The sequence below is a fragment of the Dendrobates tinctorius genome, unplaced genomic scaffold, assembly GCF_039654945.1.
Source record: "Dendrobates tinctorius isolate UK_male_01 unplaced genomic scaffold, ASM3965494v1 ptg000143l, whole genome shotgun sequence".
Classification (NCBI taxonomy): domain Eukaryota; kingdom Metazoa; phylum Chordata; class Amphibia; order Anura; family Dendrobatidae; genus Dendrobates; species Dendrobates tinctorius.
In genome coordinates, this window is record NW_027361810.1 from 30,232,868 (window position 1) to 30,253,453 (window position 20,586).

Genomic DNA, 20,586 nt, shown 5'->3' on the forward strand with positions numbered 1-20,586 from the left:
TTTGCTGAAGGGAGCTAGTTCACCTTTCAAATGGTGTATCGTGGGTGTGTGTGGGGCGAAGTAATCAGTGAAAAAGCAGTGCATGTTTACAAATGTGTTGGTAGTGTGCTTTGGGGTACTGTGGTGCCACCTGCAGGTCATTTTTCCTTACTGCAGGTTTATGAAAATGAATGTTTAAACTGTATTATGTGATCAAATCCGTAGATGTGTGGTTTGTTTGGCTATTTTGTTGCTGAAGGGAGCAAATTTACCTTTCAAATGGTGTATCATTTGTGTGTGTGTGCAGTATGAACGGAGATACAAAGGAATCACTGAAAAACAGTGTTTAGAAATAATAGGATAATAATAATAATAATAATAATAATAATAATAATAAAAAAAGACTTCAAAAAAGAAAAACTACGTAAAAAATGTAGCAAAATTTTTGGAGAATAAGGCGAAAATACTAAAGCCACTAAAATAAATAAATAAAGGCAAATGACTCTTAAAAGTTTTGATTTTAGAGTTGAAGAGTTTCTACCTCTTGAAGCTCATCAAGAATCATAGAATCATAGAGAATGCCAAGAGTGTGCAAAGCAGTAATCAAAGCAAAAGGTGGCTACTTTGAAGAACCTAGAATATAAGACATATTTTCAGTTGTTTCACACTTTTTTGTTAATTATATAATTCCACATGTGGTAATTCCTAGTTTTGATGCCTTCAGAGTGAATCTACAAGTTTCACAGTCATGAAAATAAAGGAAACTCTTTGAATGAGGTGTGTCCAAACTTTTGGTCTGTACTGTATATATATATTTTTGTTAATGACAAGGTCATTTATTAGGAGTGTAAACGATAAGAAGCTCCTTTCTCTGCCTCTGGACGAGCAGCCACTTTCTCAGTTCCTTCTGGTCTCAGCTGCTGCCTCTATTATTACTCAAACATATCCGTGCGCCATCTGGTGTCCGCCGCGCGCACTGCAGGGAGGCGGCACTACTCGCACAGCGCTGCCTGCTGGGACGCAGAGTGTGAGGAGCTCCCGGGGATCGCTGCACCCGGAGGTGGTGACACCGAGCTAGGAGCCGGAGGGAGCGGAGGTCTTGTCCATGGGCTGCTGTGGTGACTGTGTGAAGAAGTTACAAGTTAGTCCTGGAGGGGCTGAGACTGCTGAAGTTTCCATAGGAGCAGAGAAGTTGTGAAGAGACAGTTGGAGTGGGCTGTAGTGCTGCTGAGGAGATTGGGGGTGTCCAGCATCAGACCCCATAGTGTGTCTGGACATAGGCATTGGGGTTACCCCCTGTCCATTCCCCGGGAGCAGCAAGCATTGGGGTGCCCCATTAACCCTGCGCTGATCACCCCTTATACCGCGCTCTCCCTTAGGGTGAGACATGTCCCGGCTGAGCTCCATCTCCCTGTGACGCTCCCTTCTTCAATCAACCCTGTCCAGCTCCCTCACCTGCGGCCCCAGGTAAGGCCTCGTCTGTCACCGCCATGTCCAGCGCAGGTTGTAATGGGATCGGTCTGCGCGGGGGTCTCGGGGGTCTGTGGGGGGTTATTACACGTACTGATGGGTTGTTTCTGTTACTTATTTGCAGATTGTTTAATTTGAATCATTATGGCATGCTGGGAGTTATAGTTCCACTAAAGCCTCAGGTCCGCACGACTAATGTCCGGGGCCTCATGGGCATAAATGAGGTGGTGTTGCCCCCCGTGTACGGCCCACCCGAACCCAGCCTAAATGAGCGGCCACCAACACATAATGTGGCTGCGTTCACACGCGGCAGATTCTTTTCCCTTTTTTTTTTTTTTTGTGTTTTATCAGAAATGGCGCCACTCTTGTCCATGGCCGTTGTTTGTATTGCAGTTCATCATCGTCTAGGGTTAAAGGATTGTTATTGCATATAATAAATGATCCCCCATCTATTGTATCAGGAAAACCTTACTGATCAGTTGGGGTCCGACCACTGGGACTCCCAGTGATTCCAAGAAAGGGGCTCTGGACCCCGACTCTGCTTTCTCCAGAAGTCTTTCAACAATGGGTGGAGTGGAGGTCCGGTATGGGCACCGCTGCTCCACACAAGATGGGGCTCTGCCGAGCCCACTTCTCAGGACTGTTACGAGTCCCAGTGGTCGGACCCCATCTAGACAGTAAGTTTTCCAGTAAGTTTGAGTGCTTTTAAAAATTCTTGGTGAGTATGGTGGTTGTAACTATGGTTGTCATTGTTTTGACTTGTTTTCTTGTTCAACCTCAATAAAAATAATTGAGAAAAAAAAAAAAATTCTTGGTGAGTAAAAAAAAAAAGTGTAAGTTACTACTTTAAAGCGGATCCTGATGGGATCTAGAAACTAGGGACTGTCCAATCAATAAGGTGTGTTCACACTTAGCTTTTTTTATGGGGGGGGGGAAGCAGAAGTTTTCCAAAATCCTCACCAACTCAAAACTCGTCCTATACTTGGAATTTCTACTCTTAGGCTGAAAATAAAGAAACATTAAAAAAAAAACTCTTCCAAAAACTATTTCAGAAGAAGAACTCCAGAAAAAAAAAGTAGCGTTTTTGGATGAAAAACTGATTGTCCTAAAACGAAGTGTGCACATAGGCAACGAGAGTATCTGAAGCCGTTTTTGATGTGTATTTTGGAGCGGATCTGCTTTAAAATCCTTTGTTCCGCTTTTTGATGTTGCAGATTTTCTGAATCCATTGTTGGTTTGTTGTTTTCTTTTTTAAACAGTGTAAAAAAACAAAACAAAAAACCCCCTAACAATTTCTCACCAAAAACTCATGTGGGGGGATGGAGGGCTCAGAGATATGTAACAGATTCTCTTTGGTTAATTATTCCTAATAACATTTTGTGACACTTTATACCTTAACCCTTTCCTCGCTATTGTATTCCTGACCTCCGGCTAGAGGGGGTTAATCAGTAGTCGCAGGTTAATTGTTCCCAGGCGTGAGTCATCACCTGGCCTGTAGGTAGGGTCTCCACTACCTGTGACACTTCAGGCTTTTATCCCGGCTGTGCAGAGGAGCGCAGATTCCTGACATTCCTCCCCGGTGATGATGATGATTAGTGGGCAGTTAATATTTTTGAAGATTTAATTGCCCTCTTTAAGCGCTTGGTAATCACCTTGCAGTTTTGGCATCAGATGGCTGCAGATTAATGGCTGCACGGTGCAATTGTTGGATTATGACCTGCAGGCGTCAGATTACGTCGCGGTGACCTGACTACTGATGACTTGTCTCTGTATCACGACGGTGACCCTGAGCGGAAAGGAAACGGATTCAACAAAAACTGTCTCATATCTTCATAGTGTTTGTGTGCACATTTTTACTTGTGGTATGTGTTATATCACAGTGATGTAAAACGGCACCATCAAAGAGGACGTGATACTTGCCATCATTAGGTAAATGCCGCTGTTTTAGGCCTGTTTCCCACTTCAGTTTTTTGTGTCAGTCAAAATCCGCCAAAATGGCGGAAAGCAGATCCGTTGCTAAACTGATGTGAACGGATGCCACCAGACCGTTTTTTTTGACAGATCCGATGAATGAAGAATTTTAAAGGAACCGTAGCCCGGGGGGAGAGAATTTTTTTCCGTCCGCCAGAAAGGATTTCAGGGTTAAATTTCCGGCTGACTTCCTTCCTCCGGACATGCGCAATGTAAAATGCGGATCCTGCAGCAAAAAAAAGTTGCATGGTCCGTCCGGGCATGTCGGCGGACGCAAAAAATTTGGTGGATCCGCCAAAAAAAAAGGATCCAACGGATGGCCATCCGTCAAGATCCGCCGGTAATGCAAGTCAATGGGGAAAAAAAACGGATCCGCCAAAAAAATGGTGGATCCATTTTTTTTTTAAACGGCGGATTTTGACTGATGGTCAAAAACGGAAGTGTGAAACAGGCCTTACTTGTGTTGGTGCGCCTCCATTCCTGAGATATAGCCGCTTCTTCCCTGCACATAAATCTGCTCATTTTAGCCAAGGGTGAATGTGGTCGCGCATGCGCACTGCTAATAATGTAGATTCACTGTTGTGAATGTGGTTGCGCATGCGCACTGCTAATAACGTAGACTGGTTGATGTAAATGGCGGTCATAATTAGACTCCCAGCAAACCTATATTTATCAGCTGTGTAGTTCTAGAAATATTGATGGTCCTTTATCCAGGGCGATGGTACATGTGTGACTGAATTAAATGAGCTCCTGTTTGTATGGCTGCATCTGCAGAATGAATGTTCTTCAGCTGATTGTTCACTTAACGGGTGTTTGTCCGCCATCATATTCGTATGTAATATGTGTGGCCTCCTATAAGGGCCTATGTGGGACCTCACCATAGGGCAGCAGGAACACAGATCTCACTAGTTGTCGTCCTTCACATGTAATTGTCAGATGGCAGCGTGACGTCCACAACACGGCCGATGTGGTCATCTGTGCTGTGCCGCCATCTACATGTGCGAATGATCACCAGGTATTTCCTCCTTTCTCTGACAGTGTGTTCTCACTGAGCCATCCCTAACCCTCTGGATACATCATATTGCTGGCAGGATACAGTGGAGATTTTGTGTATTTGGGCAGTCGGGGGTCATCAAGCAGCTGCTCTCTGAGGGACGGTAAGTTGTCGGCAGATTTAGGTCCTGACAGCCAACGCCAGTCGGTCTCCTTTATAATGTACAGTAACATACATGCTTGAATGTGACAAACTTTACCCCAAAATTCCCTAAACTTGTATAAAAAAAAAAACAAGAAAATATATTTTTGGATTAAAATGTCTTTAGATGCTACCGCTGGGCGGGCGGCTGTGTACATTAGGCCTCAGGAATGTCACTGTTGCTGTCGGCTGATGTGACCTCTGACGTATTATTATTGTCCCATAATCCATATATTACTGGTTGTTCACCTGAGACCACCGGTGCCTAATGCTCTTTACAGTTGGGGTGAGTGGATTTATATGTCTCATTCCATCAGCCACGACGGTGGCCGCCCGCTGCATCGGAGAGGAAGAACCACCTCTTACCTGATGGCTTTTGTGGCTCATCTTCTGATTGATTTCTCCTGTATAATGAAAGTAGGAGAGGTTTGGCTTTTTTTTTTTTTTTTAAGAGAACATTGGATGCCCCAATAATGATCAAAATGGACATGCAAAAAAAAATCAAATTGTTTGAATGAGGTCTTCATTTCCAACGATTCATGGATCCCGGTAGTGTAGGATGCGCAATGTAAAACTCGACAGTCAGTCTGGATAATGGCGTGCCTTCTGGACATCCTCAGCTTCCACTTCATTCTACTTACCATCACCGGCATGCTCCAACAGCTGACGACATTCTGCAGTCACTGGAGAAATATTTTGCTCGTTATCGGCTCTGTCCTTTCACTTCTTGAAGGCCTCATTTGGTGGCGACACGACGAACCGTCTGATACCGTACCGCAATGTTGAGTCATACAATAATATTTCACTTAGACTAAAACTTTCCGTGGGAACCTCGCCAGATTTGGGAGTGGAGCAGCTTTATCGTGGTGTCAACACATGGTTGATGTTCTGACGGGCACAGGAAGCAACGGGAAGTCTGCCGGGGCTAAAGTGTCATTACCTGTAGTGTCTGTTTACTGAAAACATTGGGACAAAGTCAACCTGTTGCATTATTATCCAACATTTGTGTGGTCTTGACAAAAGCAGGAGGTGTTGTGTTTTTTTTTTTTTGTTCTTTTTTTTCAAGAGACTGAAACTTGTGTATATCCCCATAGGGCTACATGGTGGCCACGTAGAATTGCCCAATGCCAGCGGCCAGGTGGCAAAGCTTTGTTTGTGAAAATTGGGAGCCACTTCCAAGGAGACCTTTAGAGGCCAAATTTGGGTAGACTGGGTTGACACAAAATTCAGCTGTCAAGCTTGTGGTCGAATGCCTCAGTTTGTCATACTTGTTTACGTTGTCCCTTATTTTGTTTGGTTCGTGCCATCACATGACCTGGCTCCGTAAGCTTTTTTTTGGCATAGATTTTTTTCGACTGAGTCGTGTAGACCAGCTGGGAGATACCATGTGTTCGTGTAGATGAGAACGGAGTGGCTGACCTTGTGCCGGGTCCCCATCGAGGCCTTTTTTTAATGTACAAAGACCTTGAGCAAACCTACTAAATAGCAGTCAAATGACTGAAGATCATCCCATAGATTTTCTTTTTCAGAATTTTTCTTTTCTTTCTCGGACGCCTTGTTCATACAGTACATTCCACAACATGTTTATGCCCAAATTGCCCAGCAATAACTATATTCAGATGTATCTGCGTCCTAAAGTGGCCAAGACGTAGCCAAATATAAGGTTTTTGTGTTCTACTTACATTGACTCATAATGGAACTTGTTTTCTGTGCATCAGACCCACTGTTCTTATAGAAATGAGTTTATCTAAATCAGATTTCATCAGATCAGCTATTTAAGGTGTTGTTCGAGCATGCTTGGGTGCTATCTGAGTGTCTTCAGCGTGCTGGAATAAAATATTAGAGTCCCCATGGTTGCATGTCTTGTGGCTGTTTGGCAGCCTCAACACGTGGGGATTAGGCAATCCCTGCGTGTGTTGCGGCTGTCGAACAGCTGCGAGACATGCAGCCGCAGTGACTCGAACATATTATTCGAGCACGCCAGAAACACTCGGTTAGCACCCAAGCATGCTCAGATAAAGCCTTATCTGAGCACATGTGCTCACCATTAGAACTGACATCTTTGAAGACCATCACATGTGGGACAGAAGGTCTGATGAACAGAGAACAAGTTCCATTTTGCCCATTTCTTGCTCTTCAGCAATTCTCGTTGGAACTGCTATTTCTGAAGAAGCCTCACTGTTTTCTTTATAGTCAACCCAAAAAACTTCTGATCCGACAATAGGTTGATTAAGAAACTCACTTCTATGAAGACCATCACGTGTGAGATAAAAGGTCTGATATCTAGAGGACAAGTTCCTACATCTAAATTATCCAATCTATCAGTGAGATCATTTTAGGTTTCAGCCGCAAATGACTGTTCCGTCGTCTGCTTCTGATTGCTTGTTTTACAAGCTTGTGACAGTGTCTGTCTGTTACTTTTTGAGTCACCGTAGACTTTCAGTGTGGGGTACGGCAGCGCTGTGGTAGACCTCTGTGATGTACAGCTCCGCAGGTACATGTACCAACAAGAATGGCGGTCTGCTACAGTTGATTCAGCAAAGCAATAACAATGAGGTCTGTTACTGTTCTTCCCCTCCAGCCCTAACTGTGTGAATTAAGCTTTTTTTTTTTTTTTTTTAATACAACTAAAATATTCATGACCGATCTCATAGCAATATAATGTACCACTTCTGTCTGGTTGTTGGTGCAGGATGAGACTTCGGGTTTTGTTCAGCAGGAAGGTGATCAGTCGATTGTCTGTTTCTGTTGATCAGACACAACCGTTCTACACGGACGTTGCAAGACCTTGCCCCCATGCAAGAAGAGGTTTATAGGGGTTGTGAACTTTGTAAGATTGTTTGTTTTTTTTTTCTTAAATCTGGCTAAAAAATATTTTTGCAAATGTGTTTCATTAAAAAAGTTGCATTATTTGCCTTCTATAGCTTCTGCTTGACACTGTGAACTGTTGGCTGTAGAATGAGTCAACTGTGAATCAGTCAGTGAGCCCACTGTAACATCTAAGCTTAGAACGCTTTTATTTATCCAGAGACCACATGTAAGTAGAAAATGCAGGGAATATAAGAACTTGCAAAGGCCACATGGTGCAAAACTCTTAATGAAATCCAACTGGAAAATTTTTACAAAAAAAAAATATTGGTCCCCTGAGATGGATAACGCCTCTAAGGGACCCCAAACGACTTATTGAGACTGAGGTTTTGGAGGTAAGGAACCAGATTTTGCAGAGACTCATCTTGAATGGAGCGGAGGTGCGTATGCTAAACCTCCACTCCATTTATTGTCTATGGGACAGCGTTCTGTTCTAGGCTTTCAGCAGCAGTCCTATGGGCCATGAGTGGAGCAGAGGTCGAGCAGTCTCTCTTGTGATCTATTTTAAGATGAGGCTCGGTTCCAGACCCCCGAACCTTAAAGGATTTGTCCTATGCAGAGGGCATGTGAACATTGTACTGATTACTGTATAGAAGATGAATCGTGTAAGAGAGTCCAATGTTCCAGCAATATGCACAAGGGTTTACTTTTTTGGATTAATAATCTAAAAGCGTAATAATTGCTCAAATGTAAGAACGTCTCAATCGTCTGTTTCAAAAGCTAAACAAACATGGTCGCTTTCAGTATTCTCCTAGCCAATTACCTCCCTAAATACGGTAAGTTCCTCCAGTGACCAGCCGCCACTCAGACTGTGAGGCCTAAATACATAGCAGCCCATTTTAGTACCAAGTAGATTAAATTAAGCCGTCTCCTGGAACAGACTTTTTTCTTGTTCTAAATCTATTTTGCCCACCCAAGTGACACAGAAAAGCTTGCAAAAAATATTCAAAGATGATATCGGAAGCACGTTTTGCTTTAGTGAAAAAAGTTATATATTAGTGAAATAATTGTTGAACATGTCACCAATTGTCCAAGTAAATAGCATATATGTGTAATAATGAGAAATAACTCTGGGGGAAAAAGTATTAGACACATGAAAAAAGAGTTGCAATAATCCATGGAAAGTCATGACACCAGCTGAAACCTATCAGTAATTAGAAAGCAATACTTCCACTTAGTGAAAAATATGAGCTGGTATAAAAAGGTGTCTTGTTAATTCAAGGTGTCACACAAGAAACATCTAATGATGGGTAAAACCAGTGAGCTGTCTCAGGACCTTTACAAACTTATTGTTGCAAAACCTACTGATGGCATTGGTTACAGAAGAGTTTCTAAACTGACGGTTCCAGTGCGCACTGTTGGGGCCATAATCCAGAAGTGGGAAAAAAAAAAAATAATTTCCCATAAACCGGCCACGATCAGGTGCTCCTTGCAAAATTTCAGATAGGAGTGAAAAGAATTGTCCAAGAGTTAAGGACCACTTGTGAAGTGTGACAGAAAGACCTGGAATCGGCAGGTACAATTGTCTCAAAGAAGATTCTAAGTAATGCACTCAACGTCTATGGCATGTATGCACACTCACCCCACACAAGACTCCATTGCAGAATGAAAAGGATGAACAAGCGCTTAAAGTTTGCTCAACATTTAGACAAGCCTGTGAAATACTGGGAAAATATAGTGTGGTCAGATGAGACCAACCTTGATCTTTTTGCTATAATACACACCATGTTTGGAAACCAAAAAGGCTCTAAATATTATCCCTAAAAACACCACACCAACAGTGAAAATCTCCATTAGTTTCCCAGAAAGAGAAAATAAAGCTTCTAGAATGGCCCAGCCAATCATCTGACCTGAATCCTATAGAAAATGTATGGAAGGAACTAAAGCTCAAAGTTCATAGAAGGAGCCCACGAGACTTGTAGAGTTTGTGTGGAAGAATGGCCCAAAATCACACGTGAGCAATGCATGTGACTAGTTTCTCCATACAGGAAGCATCTTGAAGCTTCATCACCAATAAAGACTTGTGTGTGTTTCTCTAATCATGTTCAATATTTGTTCCCTGTGTAATTTCTCACTTTTACACAAGTTAATCTATGGACATCAATGGCTTGATTTCTGTAGGTTATTTTTATTGCCCATAATAAAACACTTCTGGAGCTTCTTTTCTTAGAACTAGGCATTGTGGCGTTCTTCGGTTAGTCCTCCTGGAAATGGAAACTGGATGTTACCATTATTTTTTTTTTTTTCATAAAATGTAACCTGTTGAATATAGTATGTGACAAGGGTAAAGGTAACAATCAACTGTCAATTCATTGATACATTTCCAGGAGGAATAACAGGATCCGTACAACACAAGTTCCAGTGAAACCTATTCTTTGAATATAAGGTGTTTTTTTTACTAGGAATTTATCCATTACTGAATATTCCTACAATTCTATGTTGATCTGTCTTCTTGCAGAACAGCAGCTTTGGCAATGCACACCCGCAGTTCCGCAGCAGCTGCAGTCCTATGAGTTACCGCCTCTTGTAAATATTGTAGAAGCATAAGTATAAGCTCTTTAATAATTGAAATCCTACATAATAGACGTTTGGCACCTAATCAGTGAAAGTGTTTTCATTCAAGAGTTTCAGAAGTAATTGAATCTTACTGGAAAATGTTGACTGTTTCTAAATTTCCAAAGGGTATTCTGGTTTCAGCAAATGAAGTTTGTACTTTTGTGTGATGGGGAAAAAAAAAAGCCTAATTTTCTAGTATAATTTTTGGGTAAATTCCTTTAGTTTTCAAGATCACTGCTTGCTTTAATGTACACTCTCTCAATAAGTACTTGCAGGGGAGAAGTTTGTCCGAGTCTTATAACTAAGAAGCGAGCATGTGTGTATCAACATCACACGACCACCAGTTTGTGTTTGTTTTTTTTTGTTTTTTTTGGGGGGAGGGGCTTGTTTTTTTTATATCGCCTCTTGAATAAACAGCAAGCAGAGATCTTTTTTAACAGCAGAGTATTTTGGAAAGTTATATAACTTTTCGTTCTAAACTTTTATTTACTGAAACTAAAATACACCCATAAGGGCGTTGTGGCCACTTCTCCGCCTGTACTGAAGAATTCACGTAATTTTATTTGGCGTTGGTTTGGATCCCCATCTCTCTGTCCCTCTTTGATCATATTCTGATCGCCGCTGGATTAAGGGGCACCATTGTTGTTATGTATTGATTACATTACCAATAATTTATTTTTGCTGCTTTGCCCATATGGTAACATCGTCGCTCAAATTCCAAAAAATGTTCAAAAAACATTTCATTGGGGCCATACACATTATTTTTGTATCAGACCAAGTAGGCTCAAATTTGCATCACCCCATATTCCAGTAAGGATGGTGACAATACGTCGGAGTGAGTGGGGGAAGAAACTAAAATTTGAAATTTCTGGTAATTATACAGTGCATTTTGTGTGTTCCGTTAATTATAAGTTTTGGTTTGATTCTTGGCTTCTGAGCCCGGTAGCAAATTACAGAACAGCGCTTTGATGATGTGTTGAGGCTCAGAAGTAATCACTTTTACAGGGACACTTCTGTAATCATCATCTTTTCTTGTCATATTTTTTCTCTTGTTTATGTATAAGGGGTTGTCACTTTAGAAAAAAACAAACAAAATACATGATACATCTCTGTGAGGATACTACAAACCTAGAAAAATGGTAAATTTTCTCTTTGTGAATATATAATTGGTCTATACCAATGTTTGCCACATTGTCATGTGCATAATAGAACGGCAAACACTGCTTCTGATCAGCTGTAAAATAATTTTCGCCGGTCAGACAGCCGCGGTTCCTGCACTGTCAGCGTGAACCCGCAGCTGTGATTGTAGATGTAAAGTTTACTTATAGTCACTGGCGTCAGCTTATGGGACTACTGCTCCCATCAGCCTACGCCTGCTGCCACTAATATCAGCTGCTCCTGCTCTCTGTTGGGAGTATTCATCAGCTGGTGCCTGCGCTCTAAATAAATAGTTAAGAAAAAAAAAAAGCTGCATGGGTTCCCCTGTATTTTTGATAACCAGCCAGGCAAAACGGACAGCTGGGGGTTTCCCTCAGCTGTCATTGTTAGCAAGGTTGGTTATCAAAAGTAGAGGGGTCCCCATGCTGTTTTTTAAGTCATTTTAAATAAAAAAAAAAAAAAATGTTGCCCCCCCCCCAGTTTTTGACAGCCAGTCTTGCTAAAGCAGACAGCTAGGGGCTGGTATTTTCAGGATGTTAAGGTGCCATGGGTATTGGGGGGGGGCAGCCTAAAAATAGCAGCCTGCAGCTGGCCAGAAAAGGCACATCTGTTAGATGTGCCAATTCTGGCTCTTTGCCCGGCTCTTCCCACTTGCCCTGTAGTGGTGGCAAGTGGGGTTGATGTCACCTTTTATATTGTCTGATATCAAGCCCACGGGTTTGTAGTGGAGAGGTGTCTATAAGACACAATCCTATGGTTACATGGTAAATAAAGACACAGAATAAAGTCTTTTATTTGAAATAAAACAAAGCACACATTTCATTTTTTATATGAAAATAAAAATCAGTTATACTCATCTAACACTCATTTTATTGAATCTCTCATCTCCTGTAATGAAACAAAAATAAAAAAACAACAATACACTTCACCTGTCCGACGTTCTGTCCCACGCCGTAATCCCTTGTCTGGGGGATAAACTGTTTTCAACCTTGACGGTGCGAAGATGCATCTGTCCAGGCTGAGAACCACTGGTGACTGAACTGATGTGAGCGCAGCATTAGTGACTGGTAGTGATGTCATCAAGGTTACCTCCGGTCACTGAGGCTGCCGTTCTAGCCGGGCGAATGAACTGCGGTGACCTCGGTGAGATCCCTGCTAGCACAGTGAGGAAAAACTCTCATGGTGCAGAGGCGAGTTCACCTCAGTTCAAATTCACCACAATTAAATTCTCCCGGTGAACTGCGGTGAATTCAACCCTGCACTGTGAAATTTTTCTCACTCTGCTAGCTGGGATCTCACCGAGGTCACCGCAGCTCAGCCTGGCTGGTAATGCAGCCTGAGTGACCGGCAGTAAGGCCAGGTTCACATAGCGTTAACCAGCCCTATCAACGCATAGCGTTGACGGCCTGCGTTAACGCTGTAGCATAACGCGATATGCTTTATGCTATACCGCTAGCGCTGGTGAATCATCAGCTCTAGCTGAGACGGAGCCTCAGACGCTGCAGGCCGCGTCCGAGACTCCATCAGTGCTTAACGGCACATCGCGAACGCGTGCTGCTTTACCGCATACGTCGCGATGTGCCACATAATGGTGGTGTATGGCAGCATTAACGGACTGTTATTCCGCGGTGTAACGCAGTCCGTTAAACGGACTGCCATAGCGCAGTGAGAACCCGGCCTAACCTCGATGAGGTCACCGCTGTGCTCACAGCAGCTCGTTCACCAGTGATTCTCAGCCTGGATGGTCACATTACCTATTGTGAATAGTGAATTCTGTTATCTGTGGAATATAAAATGTTGATTACCTTTTATATTGTAATGATGTCTGTGATAATGACACTGCTGAAATAGATCTGCTGTATACATCAGAACCTGAGTCTACTATAAGGACTAGTGGCCAGTTTAAGAATTGCAGTATTTCACTTATTTTATATAGATATTGAAAAAAATATATATTTTATTTGACATAATATGTTCCCTTTAAGGAGGACCTGTTACTTTCTAAAAAAAAAAAAAAAAAATGTGATATAAATTCCTGAACTCATCCCTCCCCCGATTCTGATGCTGCTTTCCATTTTGTGGTCCATCACTTCATTGCAGAGTTATTCACATGTGGTGTTTCTGGAGTGCACTATGTGAAGTCTCTGCTTTGCAGTCCGTCTGGTCACTTCCTTAAGAGTCTTCTCTGGGGGAGGGTGTGTTTTCACAGCACCCTCCCAGATACTACCAATCACAACTCAGCAGCTGATCTATCAGTCTTGGACCATGCCGTCCAGTGATTGGCAGTGTCTGGGAAGGAGGAGTAAAAGCGCACACCCCCAGAGAAGGCTCTGAAGAAACGCCCAGTTTAATTACAAGCAGAGATTTCACATACGCCTCCAAAAGAAACAAATGTGAATATCTCTGCAATGGAGCAACATAGCAAGAAACTGGAAAAAGCAGCATGGGTAACTCAGGAATTTCTTAATTTATAAAGTGACAGATCCTATTTTAAAGGGGATATGACTTGGTAGCAAAGGACTAATGTATTTCACTATATACTATGCCAAAAAATGACAAATTTAAGCAAAATTGTCCTCAAACCTTGCTTGGATTTCAGATTGTGACCGTAAGACCAAATCCTTGTGTGCAGCCATGTCACATCTGCCTGTACCATTGTATATTTGCAAATGCATCTGTTGTGAGAGTAGTGTTATGTTTTCAGATAAACCTGCATCTGTTCTTCCTTTAAAATATCTTGTATCCTCTTTTTCATTAATTTTGGAATCCAGCAGCTTCGCTAAACAAAGGTCTGTGTAATGGAAAGCTAATGGGTGTGCCTGGATTCACCCAAAAAGAACAATATACCAAAATGAATTTTCTATAAACATCCTTGTTGGCATGCCAAGGTGATCAAAAGTTCTAGCATATCAGGCCCCGGGGAGATGGCGCTCTTCACTGTTTACCTGCATTTTTCACATACCCCTGAAACAAACCCTTCATGCTCTCTGTGCCAACCAAGCAAATCCTTCCTTTTATACAATTATGTCAGTGTATTCCCATCCAATAATGATGTCATTGTTTGTGCCTGAGGTATCGACATATGAAGTTATTTGCAAGCAATGCTGTCATCTAGATAAATACAGATGCAATCAAAATGGTTCAACCCCCATTGAAAATTGTTTTTTACAAACTTTCTGCTGTTTGCAATGAACTAATGTAACAAGAACAATTTTAATTGTTATTGGATGTTGATGCCTCTAGTTAATGATAATGATGATGAAAATCCTGTTTGCTGCCATAAATATTAAGGACTTGCTAAATTTCACTGCTCGGGGGAGGGACTCCGCATCAGATATAGTAGTCCCTCCCCTGAGCAGGAGGGTACGTAGAGGAGTGTCTCACAATAAGAAAATCAAGATGGGCTATACCCTCTTCCACTCTATGCAAAGGTAGATTTAAGCAGTAGAGATTAGCAAACTCGAACATTAAAGTTCTGGGTTTGTACCGGACACTGACTTCTCCAGGAAGTCTGTTTGAATGTTCGACGTTCCAAGAGAGAGATTTCCAGGTGCAAAGTTTGGGTTCCCCTACATCTCAATGGGATTCTGGTACCCAAACCGAACTTTGGATTAAAGTTCCGTCAGAAGAAAGAAATTGAACTTCCTTGGGTCCACTCATCCCTATGAAGCATTAATGAATTGGAAATAAAATAGATGGAGCTCTCCCTCTGAACCACCACTTGACCTCACTTATGTTGCCCTTATGGCATGGTAGGACTGCTAGATATTTAGTTCTTTAAAGGGGGTTTTCTGTTTGGGGAAAACCCCTGTCCCCAGGCGGTTTGCTTTTGGTTTAAAAAAAAAAAACAACAAAAAAAACTCCTCTCCTCTGGGTCCAGCACTGATTCTCCACTGCTGCTCCCCCATGTTGGATATTGTCTGCAGTGGTAACATCAAGTCGACAGCGCTGCAGCCAGAAGTTCAGTGGCTCTGCCCGAGTTGATGGTAAGAGCCGTTGAGCTCACTGACTGCAGCGAAGTAACAGCAGCGTTGTAGTTAATATTGGGCATCAGGAGGAGGCGCGAAGGCTTGGCACCGGACCTGGGGAGCATGAATAAAGCATAGTTTTTATCTAGAACTGCAGGCGGGCGACACAGGTTTTCCAAACCTAACCGCTTTTGGAAAAAGTATAGTTGGTTTGACATCCACACAATTACTGAAATTAGAATTTTTCTCCTTTAACAAATTATTAGAATTCCTTTCAAAGATAAATTTAGACTTGACACCAATGCAAATTCTACCACTGCTTACACTCCGACAGCCAGTTTTATTGGTAACCATCCAACAGTTCGGATCACTATTGGTGCTGTCTGGTGGTACTCTTACAAAGCTATCCTTGGTGCCTACACCTGCATGCTAGATTGTAGATATTGAGTATCTCAGTACCTGTGATGTAGGCCAGACCAAATTGTAATGCCACGACTGCAATAATGCCCAATCAGAGAAAAACATTCCATACGTTACTTAATTTAGGCCATAAAATAGTTCCGATCATGCAGCAGTACCCATACAAAAGTCTATCCTCATAGAGGTGCCCGAAGGGTGTTGCCAACGGTATCGTCCAACGTATATTTGCCCGTTCTCTGCAGCACCGTATACAGACGCCAGCCATAATTGTCCTCTACGGTGTTCAGTTCGTATTGTTTTGCCATGGGTCATGAGTGGCTTGGACAATCGTTCAATTTTGCTGAATCGGTGGACCGGTTTCCTTGTTTTGGGGTTGCATCATATTGCGATGGTTTTCCCTCCATTACTTGTGCATAAAAACTACAGCTGTAATGAGGTCAATTTGATCATATTTTTTTTTTTGGACATTTGACTATGGATACTGGGCCTAGATATTCCCCACGTCTTAGCTTTTTAGTGACTCGCTGTTGTAAGGGACCATATGTCGTCTTCTGGTAAAGGGTCGAGAGAGATTTACAGTGTGTTATGGAGCCGACACGAAAAGAGCCCAACAAACACAAAGATGCCATAAATCTAAACCACATGGGAGCAAGAAAAAAAGGAAATCTTAACTGTTTTCAGTAAAACCCTTGTCCCGCATTCCTGGTAGACGTTTCATGATTGCTTTTCATTACCCGCGCACTGAAGTAATATTTTTAGAGATTCTTCGGAATGCTTAACCCACAAGAAAAAGAAAAAAAGATCCTATCGAACCTGGAGACAATTATGAAGAATGTTGGAAATAAAAAAGAAAATTCAGCCCAAACGATTTCCTTTTATAAATCTTCTAAATACAAAGTCAAGCTAATTGTCGCTTCAGGAACTATAAGCCCGCAGTGTGGAGGGCTGTCAGGCTCGCGGGAAGGAAATAAAAATGGTCCCTGACGGGTCTTGTGGGATTTGGGGTCAAGACTTTTTAAAGTTTTTTTTTTTTTTTTTTTTTTTTTTTTTGTCTGCCCGTTTTCTAAACCTGCTCTCTTTTTCTGATCTATTTGCTGGTAATCCATCCCTTATTGTCTGCCTAATCATGACACGTACATAGAGACCAATGGTTACTTTCCACATTCACTTTTTGACTATGTACAGGAATGGTCTTTTTACAAATCTCCAAAAAGGTTAGGTGTTGTCTCTGAGATTCAGCAAATGATGCATGCGAACATTTTAAAGACAACCTGTCACTTACCATACATTTTGTTTTTTAGTTTAATTTTTAGCTGGTGTACGGTAATTCCTGCCTTTCTCCTTAATCCTGTGATGTATTTCTCTTCTTCCTGCACCCCTAAGTTCCTGAGACATGGCTAGTAGTGATGAGCAAGCGTGCTCTGATATCGTGTTATCCGAGCATGCTCAGGTGTTCTCAGAGTATCTTGGGCATGCTCATATACTATGTTCGAGTCCCCACAGCTGCATGTTTCATGGCTGTACAGGCTGCATTCACACATGGCGGTTTTTTAATGTTTTCTTGGCGGTTTTTAACCCTCGATTTTGCCCCAAAAACACAAAAAAACAGCATCCCATGCAATCCTATGGGATTCCGCAATGCTGTGCTAATGCTGCAGATTTTCCCGCTGCGGAATCGCATCGCGTAAAAATCCGCAGCATGCTCATTAATTTGCGGAATCGCAGCGATTCCGCTCACATAGGAATGCATTGTTCTGCTTGCTTTCCGCATTTGGCTGTGCCCACCATGAGAAAAGTAAGCAGAACTTTTGCGGATGGTACCCACGGTCCGGAGGAGACTGTCCTCCGGGCTCTGGGTACCATATCCCTGTAAAAAATAGAATTTAAAATAAAAAATCGGGTTATATTCACCTTCCGGCGTCCCGCGCAGCCTTACCGATGCTCCCGCCAACTCCCGTTCCCACTGCCTTGCGGCAAGGACCTGTGATGACGTAGCGGTCTCGGAAGGCATTACTAGGAACGGGAGCATCGCGATGATCGGGAAAGCTGCGCAGGACGTCGGAAGGTGAGAAAAACCTGTGTTTTTTTTTTTTTTTTGTTTTTTTTTATTAACATTAGATCTTTTTACTACTGATGCTGCATAGGTGGCCTCAATAGTAAAAAGTTGGTCACACTCTTCAAACACTGTGTTTGACGAGTGTGACCAACCTGTCAATCAGTTCTCCAAGCGATGCTACAGACCGCTTGAAAAGCGCTAGCATTCTGCAAGCTAATTACGCTTGCAAATCGCTAGTTTTTCCGCTGGAAAATCGCGGGAACTTAAAATGGGGTTTTCCTACGGAATGGAATTCCCACAGTAACTTCCGCGGGAGTTCCGCAACATGTGCACTTATCCTTACAGCTGCAATACATGCAGGGATTGTCTAACAAACAGGAAATCCCAGCATGTGTTGCTGCTGTATAACAGCCACGAAACATGCAGCTGCGGGGACTCAAACATCGTATATGAAAACGCCTGAGATACTCTGACAATACCCGAGCATGCTCGAATAACACGATATCAGAGCACGCTTGCTCACCATTACTGGCTACATCTTTCCTGCATGTAATTTAGTCTCTTTATCCAAGTTGGTGTGAACTTCAAGAAGATGCCCACAGAAGAGTTAAGGATCACACCCTCTTGGCTAATAAGACTAGATTTATATGCAGAGATGAGGTGGTCTTATCTCGAACTAAAGAAAAAACACCAGATTCTAAAGAACAGAACCCACATTCTCAGGATTGGCGGAATCCCGGCAGTCGGACCCTGGATAATCAAACACTTGTTGCCTAGACTGTAGATAAGGGTCAAGTTTTTGGTGGCAATCTCTATAACTGTGAATTAGTCCTGGCCTATGTAGCCAGTATGCTTTAAAAGTTGCTAATTTTTGGTTTGTTTACCTAAAATAAAGTCACAAGGGTTTGCCCCACTACTCATTGCCATGAAACTAGATTCCAAAAGCCATTTATATTGTGGAGGCCATGACAAGCCAGTAGCTGGAATTTTGCATGACATTTATTCAGATGACTGTGGTCTCCCAGTTAGTTTCTGCTTACCAGATTTATTTATTTTTTTTTTTTATACCCACATGCAGGAACGTCTCAATTTTGTTCTAACTCTAGACCTAACCTGTGAACGTCAGACGTGGCTGCTCTGCATTACCTGACTGTAGGTCTATCCCATGGAGAAATCCTTGTTTTTTTTTTTTTCCCCTTCACCCTATCCGAGCTGACAAACATTAAAGGGGACTAAGGTCATTTCTGGAATGGATTTGAACTATGCTCGTGGGATAGAGGTTATGAAGTCACATGTAGGGTTACACGCCTTTTTTTTTTTTTAATTTTTATTAAGTTTATAAACTTCTAGAGACGTTACGTGTTCACTTCATACCATTGTCCGACTTATAAATCAGATGGTATGGATGTAAGCTCAAAGAAAGTCCTAAATCGGGCATTTATCAACGCTCCCCCTGCGATCTCCTCCCTGTCTGAATGTAGAACAGTTAATTTGTATGGGATTGTTCCTCCCAGTAATTTGTTGGGAGATTACTGGCTTCCTCTTCAGTAATCGGGTTATGGAGGTCCATGAAATATGACAATACTTCTTCTTTATCCCTTATGAAGATATATTGTTGCGGATGGAGGAAGAAATGATTATGATCCACACAACTAGCAATCGAAGATGTGGAAAGAAAATTGCTTCAGACTGCTGGTGTAAAGGGCCCATCTCACATAGCGAGATCGTTAGCGAGATCGCTGAAACGTCACAGATTTTGTGTTGCAACAGCGAAGTCCCAGCGATCTCGTTATGTGTGACACGTAGCGGCAACCGGCCCCCCGCTGGATATTGCTGATCGTGCTCGAATGTCCTAGGCCATTTTTTGATCGTTGGCGTCCCGCTGGTCAGCATGCATCGCTGTGTTTGACGCCGACGAGCGACCTCGTTGGCAAGGACGCAGGTGTGAGTCGTCAGAATAGCTGCTGTGTGACAAGGTCCCAACGACCGCCGAGGTCGTTATACGGATCACCGAATTGTTGCTGCGTCGTTGAGTAGATCTACCTGTTCGACAGCTTACTAGCGACCATGTAGCGATGCACCAGCGATCCTTACCAGGTCGTATCGTTGTTGGGATCGCTGGAGCGTCGCTTAGTGTAACGGGACCCTAACGCTCCGACTATATTTGTTTTTTTGTGAGCACACCGGTATCTTATGGTTGTGTACATAGATTCTTGCCTCCAATTGTTCATGTGTTATGTTCTCTTGGAAGCTTTAGGGATCTTCTTCAGAATTCACGTCAACTGCTTCAAATACTCTTTTGGATGTGGATTTTGCTACATTTCCATTTTATAGTATTTGGTCTAGTAACTTTTTTTTTTTTTTTTTTTTAACTGTTGATGTATTAAACCAGATGCTTTTTCTTGCACTCTTCTGAATCCAGTGTTTGGATGATTTGCCACAGACATTATTGTCTAGGACCCTATACTAAATTTAATTGGTTGGAAAGATTTTGGTCGGAACTGATAATGTCACTAGTGATGAGCGATTGTGCTGGGATATGGTGTTATCTGCCATGCTTGGCTGCTAACCGAATGACTTTGGCTTGCTTGAATAATATGTTCGAGTCCCCGCAGCTGCATGTCTCGCGGCTATTCGACAGCCGCAACACATGCAGGGATTGTCTAACAGACAGGCAACCCCTGCATGTGTTTTGACTGTCTAACAGCTACGAGACATGCAGCCGCGAGGACTCGAACATAGTGTGTGACAAGGGGGGGTAGGGGGTTGGACCTGATGGCCCAGGAGGTCCCTTCCAACTCTACGATTCTATGATAGTATGCGAGCACGCTGAAGACACTGGGTTAGCACCCGAGCACGGCGAATAACACCTTATCCGAGCATGTTCGCTCACCACTAGTTGTCACTAGAGTTGAGCACCTTTAGTCTGATCGGGTTTCATGAAA

At 42.6% G+C, this 20,586-nt stretch overlaps 1 protein-coding gene across 3 annotated transcripts in view; it reads left to right on the forward strand.

The window, feature by feature from the left end:
- The first annotated feature begins 858 nt into the window (after positions 1 to 858).
- The window catches only part of TANC1 (tetratricopeptide repeat, ankyrin repeat and coiled-coil containing 1), a 205,838-nt gene continuing 186,110 nt past the window's right edge, over positions 859 to 20,586 (forward strand). For all 3 annotated transcript variants that reach the window (XM_073545686.1, XM_073545684.1, XM_073545688.1), the window contains exon 1: positions 859 to 1,446. The gene's annotated coding sequence lies outside the window, so the exon portion shown is untranslated. The remainder of the gene's footprint in view (positions 1,447 to 20,586) is intronic.